We start from the raw sequence: 10,715 nt of genomic DNA, 5'->3' as shown, positions 1-10,715 counted from the left end.
TTCTATGACCTCAGTAACCGCTGTGCAGAGAGAATGAATACACAAGAAGCAGAACACAAATCACGAGCTCTATTATCTGCAAACACCATAAATTTTCTATAAATGCTGCCATAGACCTCAGTCATTCCCCCATGATACATAGCTGGAAAGGGTAGCGGGGCAGATTAGCAGTTCCCACTTGGCAGTGTGCTGAGCTTATATTACAGATAATGAGATAGTATGCTTCTATCCTGATAGCAGTCTGTTAAGGAAATTAACTTGGGCCTTGTGAGTCCATGAATTGTCTATTACATTGCACTGTGATTATTTCATAGGTTGGTGTATTAAAGCTGGCAGGGAGCGCCCCCTAGTGCCTTGTTATAAAATTACCTTCAGTTTGAAAATAGGGCTTAGAAGAAAAGTTTTTATATTTCATTCTATTATAAATCAACAAATAACATTCTTCAGTGTTAAACCAAGCTCCAGCCTTCATTTTAGTGTTACACAGTTGGACAGGCTTTTCTCCTGTACTGGCATTACTTACTTTGATTTCACTGCACACTGTGAGCTTCTCACAGCGTGCATTGGAAACTGCTGCAAATCAGATATAATTCCTAGCTCATGCACTTGGCAATATAACAGTGCTTGGGTCCGATGAATGGCTGCTAGGTGCGGGCAGCCTCACAGAAGTACAGGCCTTATGCTCCTCCACTCACTCCCACTTCTGGGGGGAAACAAAGAACCATAAGGGAGCACGGGTAGTGCAAGTATAAGTGGCTCTTTCCACAGAGACTGTAACCATGCCCTGCATGAACAAGGTGAGTAGGTTACAATGGGTCTGATTTAATAATGCTCTTCAAGACTGGAGAAGATCAAGGAAGAACCTGGGTGATCCAGCAAACCTGGAATACATTTCTTAAAATTCATCCACATGTAGTTTGCAAATGTTTTCAATCAATCCAGGTTTGCTGAATCACCCAGGTTATCCTATGAAAATCTATCAGGCCCAAATGTTAACACTTACATAGCCTGCAGTGCTGTACTAGGTCACTAGATGGCGGTAGTTGTATGGGTATGTTATAGTAGAGAACACACTGGGAGAAATACAGGAGCTGCCACTGCTAATCACCTTCTATTGTTCCTGATTCACTGATCCATGTCAGTTCCAGCTCTACATGCTTATTCCTAATCTGTGACTGTGAGAATTAAAGCCAGGGACAGCTAGGCTATTGCCATTGTCAGCAGAATGTCAGTAATTGCAGCCCCCATATTTTTCCCATGTCAGGCATCCTTTTTCTGAAAGTTTATTGATTTCCATTTGCAATTGTCTTATCATCACAGGGTCACTGGTAAACTAAGCAGACTGTTAAAGAAGGACACCTACACTTACCTACACTTGTATCTCTGTTGCTTTACTGTTACCTGGCCTATTGTTCCTATTATTACCAATAAACAGGATTTATATAGCGCCAACATATTACGCAGAGCTGTACATTAAATAGGGGTTGCAAATGACAGACAGTTACGAGAGGAGGAGAGGACCCTGCCCAGAAGAGCTTACAATCTAAAAGATTAGTATCACACAATAGGAGGGAAGATATGGAATGATGGGTGAGTAGTGAGGGTTTAGGAGACAGAAGAAGACGGGTAGGGGAGGTTGAAGCGTTGGGTTTTAGGAGTTTTTTTAAATGAGCAGAATATGGGAGCGAGCCGAATAGAAGAAGGAAGACCATACTAGAGAGTCGGGGCATCTTTAGAAAAGTCTTGGAGCCAGGCATGTGAGGAGGTATGAGTGAGGAAGTCATTAGTAGGTCTTTGGAGGAGCGGAGAGAGCGGCTAGGGGGGGATTTTTCAATCAGGGCCGAAAGGTAAGTGGGACAAGAACTGCGGGGGGATTTAAAGGCAAAGCCTATAAAAAATGTTCACCTTTCCCATTGAGTGAATACCTGCAATCCCTGTCACATGCTCATATGTCACTATAGTACTTAAAACCTGCAAGGTAAAACTACAATTTGTAGTGGGGTGAGCAAGTATGCAACATATCAGGAAATGAAGAATACTTGCATAGGCTGGGTAGCAATAAAGTAGCGGCATTTAAAGACATGGGTCACCTTGTAACATGTATGTCTATCTATGTCTAACAGTAGCAGTAACAGAGACTTAAATATCAGAGCATCCCACCTTCTCTTGCATACATATCATTATACCAGCTGAGACATGCCAGCTTGGTGCAAATCCTATTAGTATTATTATACAGTATTTGTATAGCACAGATATATTACACAGCGCTGTAGATAGTCATGTCACTAACTGTCCCTCAAGGAGCTCACAATCTAATATCCCTACCATAGTCATATGTCATTATTACAGTCTAAAGTCAATTCTCAGGGGAAGCCAATCAACCTAACTGCATGTTTTTGGAATGTGGGAGGAAACCCACACAAACACGAGTAGAACCTGCAAACTCCATGCAGATAGTATCCTGGCCGAGATTTAAACCTGGGACCTGAGCCACCATGCTGCGCCTAAGCAACATGCATTTACACTCAGCTTCCCATCTTTTCAGGAATCAAAAAAAGCTCAATTTGTATTGAGCAGGTAATTTGTATTGATCATCATAGCATCCTATGGGTACAGAGTTGTACACCTCCCAACAATAGATTTGCAATATCTATTATCAAGGTTGCTTTCTTGCTCGTATGCTGCTCGCTTACCTTACCAGGGTCCTCTCCTCCTCCTGTATCACTGTCTGTATCTGTCTGTCATTTGCAACCCCTATTTATTGTACAGCGCTACGTATTATGTTGGCGCTATATAAATACTGGTTATTATTATTATTATTATTATTATTAATAATATTATATGGAACTTTGCATCCAATGTGCACGGAGGAATGATGCATAGACATGTCATGCTGAAACACTGCATCATTCTGCAAGTAATTACGTTACTCAGCTGTGTCCGCAATTCCACAAACCTTTGTTTCACATTTTAAACATTTCAATTGAACACAAAAGCCTGGAAAAGCCAGTATGAGCTCAACAAGAAAACCTTTTCAGAGCTGATGACGGTCAGAAAGGAATTTGGAGTAACTAAATATTCATTATTAGTAGTGATTAATCACAGAACCCCCCACCAGCCGGCCAGTTTCTCATTTTTAGTCATTTTGTAAGCAGTTGTTTCCCAGCATGAGCTGTAATTTTAGTTTACAGTATAGTTTATGCTCCAGCAGTTACCGTTCTTTTACTGGAAGTTTTTATTAGACTGTAGGGCCACACCTAAAAAAATGCATGTAATGGGAAACCGCTTTATGCCCATGCAAGTCAAAACAACAGGTTCACTTTAATAAAGGCCATACCAGCAACCCTTCGTCTATTGTTTCTCTCTTTTGCTGCTGCAGGCAATAAGATATACCTGATACTTCCAGATATGTGACTTACTCTCCGGCCTACCATGTGACTGTACAGGTGCTTGTCGATTGGCTATCACTCAGGACTGTCAATAGTGGGCGAGGTAAGAAGACCCCATTCTTGTGTAAGCTCCAGTCCCATGTAACGTGGCTGCGTGTGAATGTTGTCAATGAAAAATAACTTAAAAGTAAAAATCATATATAATTATGCACATTCACCACTCTAAAAAATGAAGACCAATGTGCTACTGTTGTTTTTTTTTTATTATAAGGGCAGCAGGATGGCTCAGTGGTTAGCACTCTGGCCTTTGCAGCGCTAGGTCCCAGGTTTGAATCTCGGCCAGGACTCTATCTGCATGGAGTTTGCAGCATCTCCCTGTGTTTGTGTGGGTTTCCTCTGGGTACTTCAGTTTCTTTCCACATTCCAAAAACATGCAGTTAGGTTAATTACCTTACCCCCAAAATTGACATTGGACTGTGATAATGACCTATGACTATGGTAGGGACATTAGATTGTTAGCTCCTTTGAGGGACAGCTAGTGACATGACTATGGACTTTGTACAGCGCTGCATAATATGTTGGTGCTATATAAATATAGGGATTATTCATTTTACCCAAGTATAAATACTGAACTTACACTTGTACATAGTTAGGCTTTTGCATCTATGTATCAAAATAAAGAGAAACACATAATGTGCAGCTAAGAAGATTTTTAATGCACTGAAGTTCATATCAGCGTGCAGGAACATGTCATAACATGATAATAAAACCCACATTGTGGGGTTATTGTAATTGGTAGTCATGCATTTCCACTAATTTAATTAATATGCCCTTTTCACACATGCTCATGCATAAAAAAGTGATGATGAACTTTTTTGGCCAGTATACATAAACTTGTACAGCAATGACTAAACTGCATGCAGGCATTATTCCGAGTTCAAACTCATAGCTGTAAATGTGCATATGTTGAATGCTGAATAGACATGCACACAGGTTGCCGTTCCAATTAAGGATATACTCACATCGACATCACATCTGTGCAAATTAAATGAGCTGAAATCTGTTTTGTGATTTGTGTGTGTTAGGCTGGGAACACAGGTTCAATACTTGTGGTTTCAACAGCAAAAGACTGTATGATGCATGAACGAGTGCTGTACATACAGCTCCGTTCTGGAGAGGGACGATAGCGTGGCACCCCAATGTGCTCTCTCCCCTTCACTATCATTACGATCCGCAAGGATGGATCCATGAACAACGTCGTATGAGTGCTGTACACACTCACCCTGAGGCGATTATGGGACGAGAATCATCTGACGTGTGTACATAGCCGTGGGTTGTCTTTCATGAACCTTTCCAAGGACAAAGAGTGGCACAAAGCACTGTTCTGCAGAGCGAGCCGCACCCAGCTGTGCTCTCCTCCGTTGACTTGTATTGCAGTCCTACCCCATCTGTAGTTCATGGATCTGCCCTCATGAATCTGTGAATGAAATTCGGCAGCCGCGGCAGTACAGGTTCTCACTCAAGACAAGCACAAATGTTCATATCGGATGGGATTTGAGTAACATACGTACATAACTTTACAAATCACCTAATAATGACAATGGCAGCATACAAAACACACTCAAAAATCTCATGGAAAGTATAATTCGAGCATTACTTATTAATAAATATGTGTATGTGATTATGATTATGTAAAAATAAAAGTTTAATTCAACTTTCAGGTTAAATCAGCTAAATATATTCTAGGTATCTAAAAAGAATGTGTGTGGAGTCTTACACTTTATGTATTGAGAAATCAGCAGCAGCCTGGGTAGAAAAGCCTTTCCTCTGCCATGCTGCAAAGAAGGAACCTTGCTCTGTGTAGGGAAGCAGCAGTCACTCTATAGAGGTCCAACAGAGCCCCTATTGGGTCAAAACTAAACATACGAGTTTGGGGATCTATAATCTTGTGTTAGCAGCTTATGTGTCAGATTGCTGCTCCCACACAGAGATCATCCTCTCATTCTAGGCAACGTGACCATGCTTTGGTACCTTCTCTACTTACTGGGGCTGCTTTCAAATAAAATAAACTTTAAAACTTTTGCACACCTTAAATGTTCTTGGTTTCATTTAAAATAAAAAATATTTTTTTTAAGTAAACCAAATATAAAATACTCTAATACAGTGTTCCTCCAGAGGTTGCTGGGGGTTCCTTAAGCAATGAGCAATGAGCAATTTGTACCTCTCGGGTCAAACTAAGTGGCACCAATGATCTTTTTGGTTATTTGTAAGGGTCACATTCTTCCCAAAGGCCAGTAATGTAGGAGGAATTCTTCCCACTGACCACCACACTAATATACTGTGAGCTGTAAATGTATTATTCATAGTAGGAGTTTCCCAAGGATCTGAATATTATTTAAAGGGTTCCCCCAGGTTAAAAAAGTTTGAGAACACCACTAATATCTCACAAACCAACCGGTATCTCTAACAGTTCTTGTTTTCCTAAACAGTCATAAACACTTTTTTTTGTGATGGAGATTTGTCCACGATGCTAATACAAAAGCAGTCTCGTGAATCTCCATGCAATGAGAGTAAAAACCAGAAGTTCAGGTTGTGTGGGTCACATGAGTCAGGAATCTCTTAGCTTTTGTGCAGGAATCCTATTACCAGGAATAATCTGGTTTGCAGGATTGATTTCCCATCAGATATCCAGCAGAATGTTTTCTAAAGCATCTCCCAGCAGGATGATTGGCTCCCTGGGGTCCTCAGCTCTGACACTGGTCAATATTGTTTGCATGACAAATAGGTGAATAGGTTAATAGTCCTTGGAATGTTTGTGATGTCATGGTTTGTAATGTGTGTCATGGTTTTGGTTGACACAGTTATGAGTCAGGTGTGTTAACGGTGACCATCTGCTGTGGAGATTCCACATTGTGGAGTTACAATTGCTGCAAGCAATCTTTTTAAAAGATAGAAACTGGCCAAACCTTGGATACGGCTACACTTTACCCATAAACCAGAAAGGTTTCTTTACAGATTATCATTGGGCTTCTTAAAGATTATAGTATGTGCAAAACCAATCAACACATTGATGGTGGGACATTGGTTGGCAGAGGTTTCCATGTGACTCATAGGGGTTGCCTTTGCCATTCGCTTGCTCATCTGCCCAGGGACCATTGGTTCCTAACGCACCAGGGTTTGAACATTTTACATCAGCTTGCCATGACCATTCATTCACCATAGGCAGCTGCGAGTGAGCAAGTTATATGTCGCTTCCCACCTGCAGATGTGGTTCAGGGGTGTGAGGAAGCAGTAACCACAATGAAACCTACCTCAATAGTAATTTAAACAAGCAAAAATTTCATTAAAAAAACAACAAAAACATTACTTACTTGTAAAAAGCCCTCCATCCAAATGCCATTTAGTGAGTCCCACGCAGTCTCAGCTTCCCTCTTTTTTCCAGGGCTCGCCGTTCCCTTCAATGCCAGCATCTTCTTCTGGGTTTTTCTTATCATCTCCCAAACTCGCATTGCACAGGCGTGAGATCAGGTGACGTGTCTCCTTTCATGTGTATAAAAAATGAGAGCCGATCTCAATGCACATGCGTTAGATTGAGCACGCTGATGATGCATGCCCAATCTCAGGCATGCGCAGAAGGATGTATGTATCTTGTATGGGTTGGGTTGCTCCTCCATGACATAAGTAGCCTAGGAGGCTGCCGGTTTGGAACTTATTTATTATTATTACACAGTATTTATATAGCACCAACATATTACACAGCGCTGTACAAAGTCCATAATCATGTCATTAGTTGTCCCTCAAAGGAGCCCACAATCTAATGTCCCTACCATAGTCATATGTCCTTACCACAGTCAATTTGGGGGGAAGCCAATTACCTTAACAGCATGTTTTTGAAATGTGGGAGGAAACCCACACAAACACAGGGAGAACTTGCAAACTCCAAGCTAATACTGTCCTTGTTCAGTTTTGAACCTAAGAACCATTGCTGCAAGGCCAAAGTGCTAACTACCGAGCCACCATGCTGATCTAGCGTTCTTCAAAATAATACCTGATGGTTCCGCCATAATAGTCCTGGTTCACTCACTTCCTGTTATGGGTTGACAACGCTCTGGTCTTGTCTCTTTATTGGGCTCCTTTGTTGTCAACCTGTCACAAAGCCTTCCAATTGAGACTACAAATGGCAGATATACCAATACAATATATCAGTGTTTCTCAATCTTTTTAACATGAGGCAACCCCTTGAAATAACTCCCAGATCTTCAGGGAACCCCTGCTATAAATTCCTATATCCACAGCTGTGGGGGTACATTGGTGTGGGGTCAGTGGGAAGAATTCCTCTTACATTGCTGGCCAGTGGGAAGAAAGTCATGCTTACAGATAGCCAAAAAGAGTATTGGTGTCAACTATACTGAGCTGAGAAACACAAACTGCTCATTGCTCAACGATCCCCCAGCAACCTCTGGAGCAGGGGTGTCAAACTCAGGCCAGCGGGCCAGCACTGTAATTATATTTGGAGGCAAGAAAATACCAAATGTCCACAAGAGCTTGCTAGCTGGTAGACAGTGCATGCACCGCTAATTCTACAAATCCCAGAATGCTCTGCTGGCGCGTCAATCAGGATCCACAAGCGCCCCATCTTCTGTTGACATTCATTAGCGACCTTCCTCAATTGCTGTTTTTTTTTCAATAAATATCAATGTTGACCCGTGACTTTGTCCAAACTTTTCATTTTCGCCCACTGTGTATTTGAGTTTGACACCCCTGCTCTGGAGGAACCCTGGATGAGAATGGTTTGGTTTGTATGGAGGCAGGAAGCAGCTGCAGACAGGCTGCAGTGGATTTGATAGCATTGAAAGCCTATAAAGGATGAACAAACACACAAATATAAAAAAAATAAAACTTTCCTATGACTTTGCGCTTTGAACTAGTCATCCAGTAGGGTTAAAGTTATTTAAGCTCCCCGTACTGCCGGCACTCCCTTTTGGATAGAACTGTTATCAGGATCTTGCAGGATCTTGCTTTGTTTCCTGTAATGGTTTGAAAAATACCTCCTATAGTGAATGCCGGGAGAAAGTACGAGGAAGAATAAGGTCAGTAATGAAAGTTTCCCTTTAAAGTAGAAATCCGGGGACTTGTCTTAAAACAAGAGTTAGGAGTATTCTTACACTAAATCTAATGCTTTGTATTCATTCCAGATCTGTGCTGTCATTAAAAGTATAATTTTGTCACTGTGTGTAAGCTTCCTGAATTACAGACCAGTCACTGCTGATCTCTCTCCTTCTTTATGGTGCCTGGTCTTGTCTCCGCCCCTCATGCAGTTTTCTGCAGGCAGCATGTAGTGAGTGGGGCTGCTGGGCCCCTCCCACAGCCCTGCTCTCTCAACAGGTTGTATGTAGCTCACACTTTCAACACTATGCTTACAACAGTCAGGCAGGGCAGATTTTATTGGGGTAAGTCCTTATACAACAGCAGATGAGAAGGGCCAGCAGCCTGGTGGTCAGATTAAGAACTGCAAATCCAAAGATCCAGACAGTCGGATCCAAAACTGGTAATGGCAACAGAGCAGACAGATGATCAGGACAAGCACAGACAAGCAAAGTATCAATGCAGGGCCAAAAAAATCATGAGAAGTTAGACTAACCTGTTCATCAGGTGCAGGCTAAGGCCTAGTTCACATCTATGGTGTTGCCGTGTTGTGCACTGCACTGCTGTATGTTGCCCATTCATTTGCCTATTACATAGCAGCACATTAAAAAGCATGCATACAGGTTTTTTGTTCACCAGCACATAGCTTTGCATGCTATGGTGCAGGGTGATTAGCAGCACACCAATGCATGTTAGTCGTGTCACCATTTATTGGGGTTACGTGCACAGTAATGTGTGAGGTGGTGCGTTGAACAGATGTACAGCAGTCTACTTAAACACTTCTGATTACAGCAAGTGTGCACCGCACAACCCTGAACTGCAATGCTGAGTAGCAGAAGACAAAGATTTAAAGCTTATGTTACAACCCCTAAACTAAATTTGTAATCCCAAAAAGATTGCCAAATCCCAAAGGAAAACCCAGCAATCCCGGCACATGCAAGAGAAGGCAGGATTAATGGATTCCCTGGGAACTAATGCTGGGCTGCACATGAGTTATATCATCCCGGCATGGCCAATTAAAGCGGACCTAAACTAAAATTTTTACCTTACATAAAAGGGTACACAACTCTTTTATATAAGGTTAAAATTATGTAATTGGGGAAAGGGGTTTAAAACCCTTAAAAAAAAAAAAAAAAGGGTAAAGCCCCTTCCCTTCTGTCTTGATTACCATGCTGAAAAGGAGTGCAGATTCTTCTGAAATACATATGCCATGGATCCTAGGAGGCTTCTGGCTGCTCCTTCAGTGTACGGCCTATCTTGAGCATGTGCAGAAGGAGCTTTTTCTTCAAATGGGGTAAAAAAATGCCGATCTCACACATGCGCAAAAAGATCAGCACTCCCCCCCCCCATCTATGTCACCTGATCTTGCGCATGCGCACTGCGAGATTGGGTGATTGAAAGGAATATATTTTTGCTGAGTTTTGAATTTAAGTTTTTTTGTATTTTTTTGCTATATTTTGCAGATAATTGAGTTGTGTCGAAACTAGTTATATCCTCCTTATCAGTAGGTCAATATTTGCTCCATCCTTACCTTGAATCTTCTTACCTTGAAACATCTTGCTCAGCGAAGTTGTTAAGTTTCTTGTTACTGACTAACTACTAAGTGTCTTCCACCTGGTTGTCTGACTATATAAACTGTGATGTGAAAATAAAGTTTTGAGACAGGATATAACTATATGCTTAAGTTGCGTATTCGTTAAACACTGCTCCCAATGCGTTGTAAACAGAGGTCATGATAGAGAGGGAAATATTGGTCTGGGATCAATAGGAAATCGCCTTAACAGTGATATACAAAGAAGATGGGGGAAAGAAAATGGTGGTGCCTGGCGCATCCCCTGCCTCGGGATGAAGGCGGATACCAGGATGACGTGGGACCCGATTCAGGAAACCTCCAGAGAGATGGATTTGTGAAGGTAAAGGTACGTTTTTTTCTGTTTACTTCCATTTTAAGATGATAGAGGATCATCTACAGAAAAAAAGAAAAAGGAAGATGGCGGCACCCTGCAATGGAAAGGGGATAGGTGAGTATTGCGGGTTTGGTTCTGCTTTAAGCCCCATACAGATGTCAGATGATTGTTGCTAATGAATGAGTGCTGTACGCTCAGGGCCCGTTTTGTTCTAAGGAGAGAGAAGGGGGTGGTTGAATGGGAAGAACCTCACTGTGCTCTCCTCCATTGAAAT

The sequence above is a fragment of the Pyxicephalus adspersus genome, chromosome 5, assembly GCF_032062135.1.
Source record: "Pyxicephalus adspersus chromosome 5, UCB_Pads_2.0, whole genome shotgun sequence".
Lineage (NCBI taxonomy): Eukaryota > Metazoa > Chordata > Amphibia > Anura > Pyxicephalidae > Pyxicephalus > Pyxicephalus adspersus.
This window is presented reverse-complemented; position numbering follows the sequence as displayed.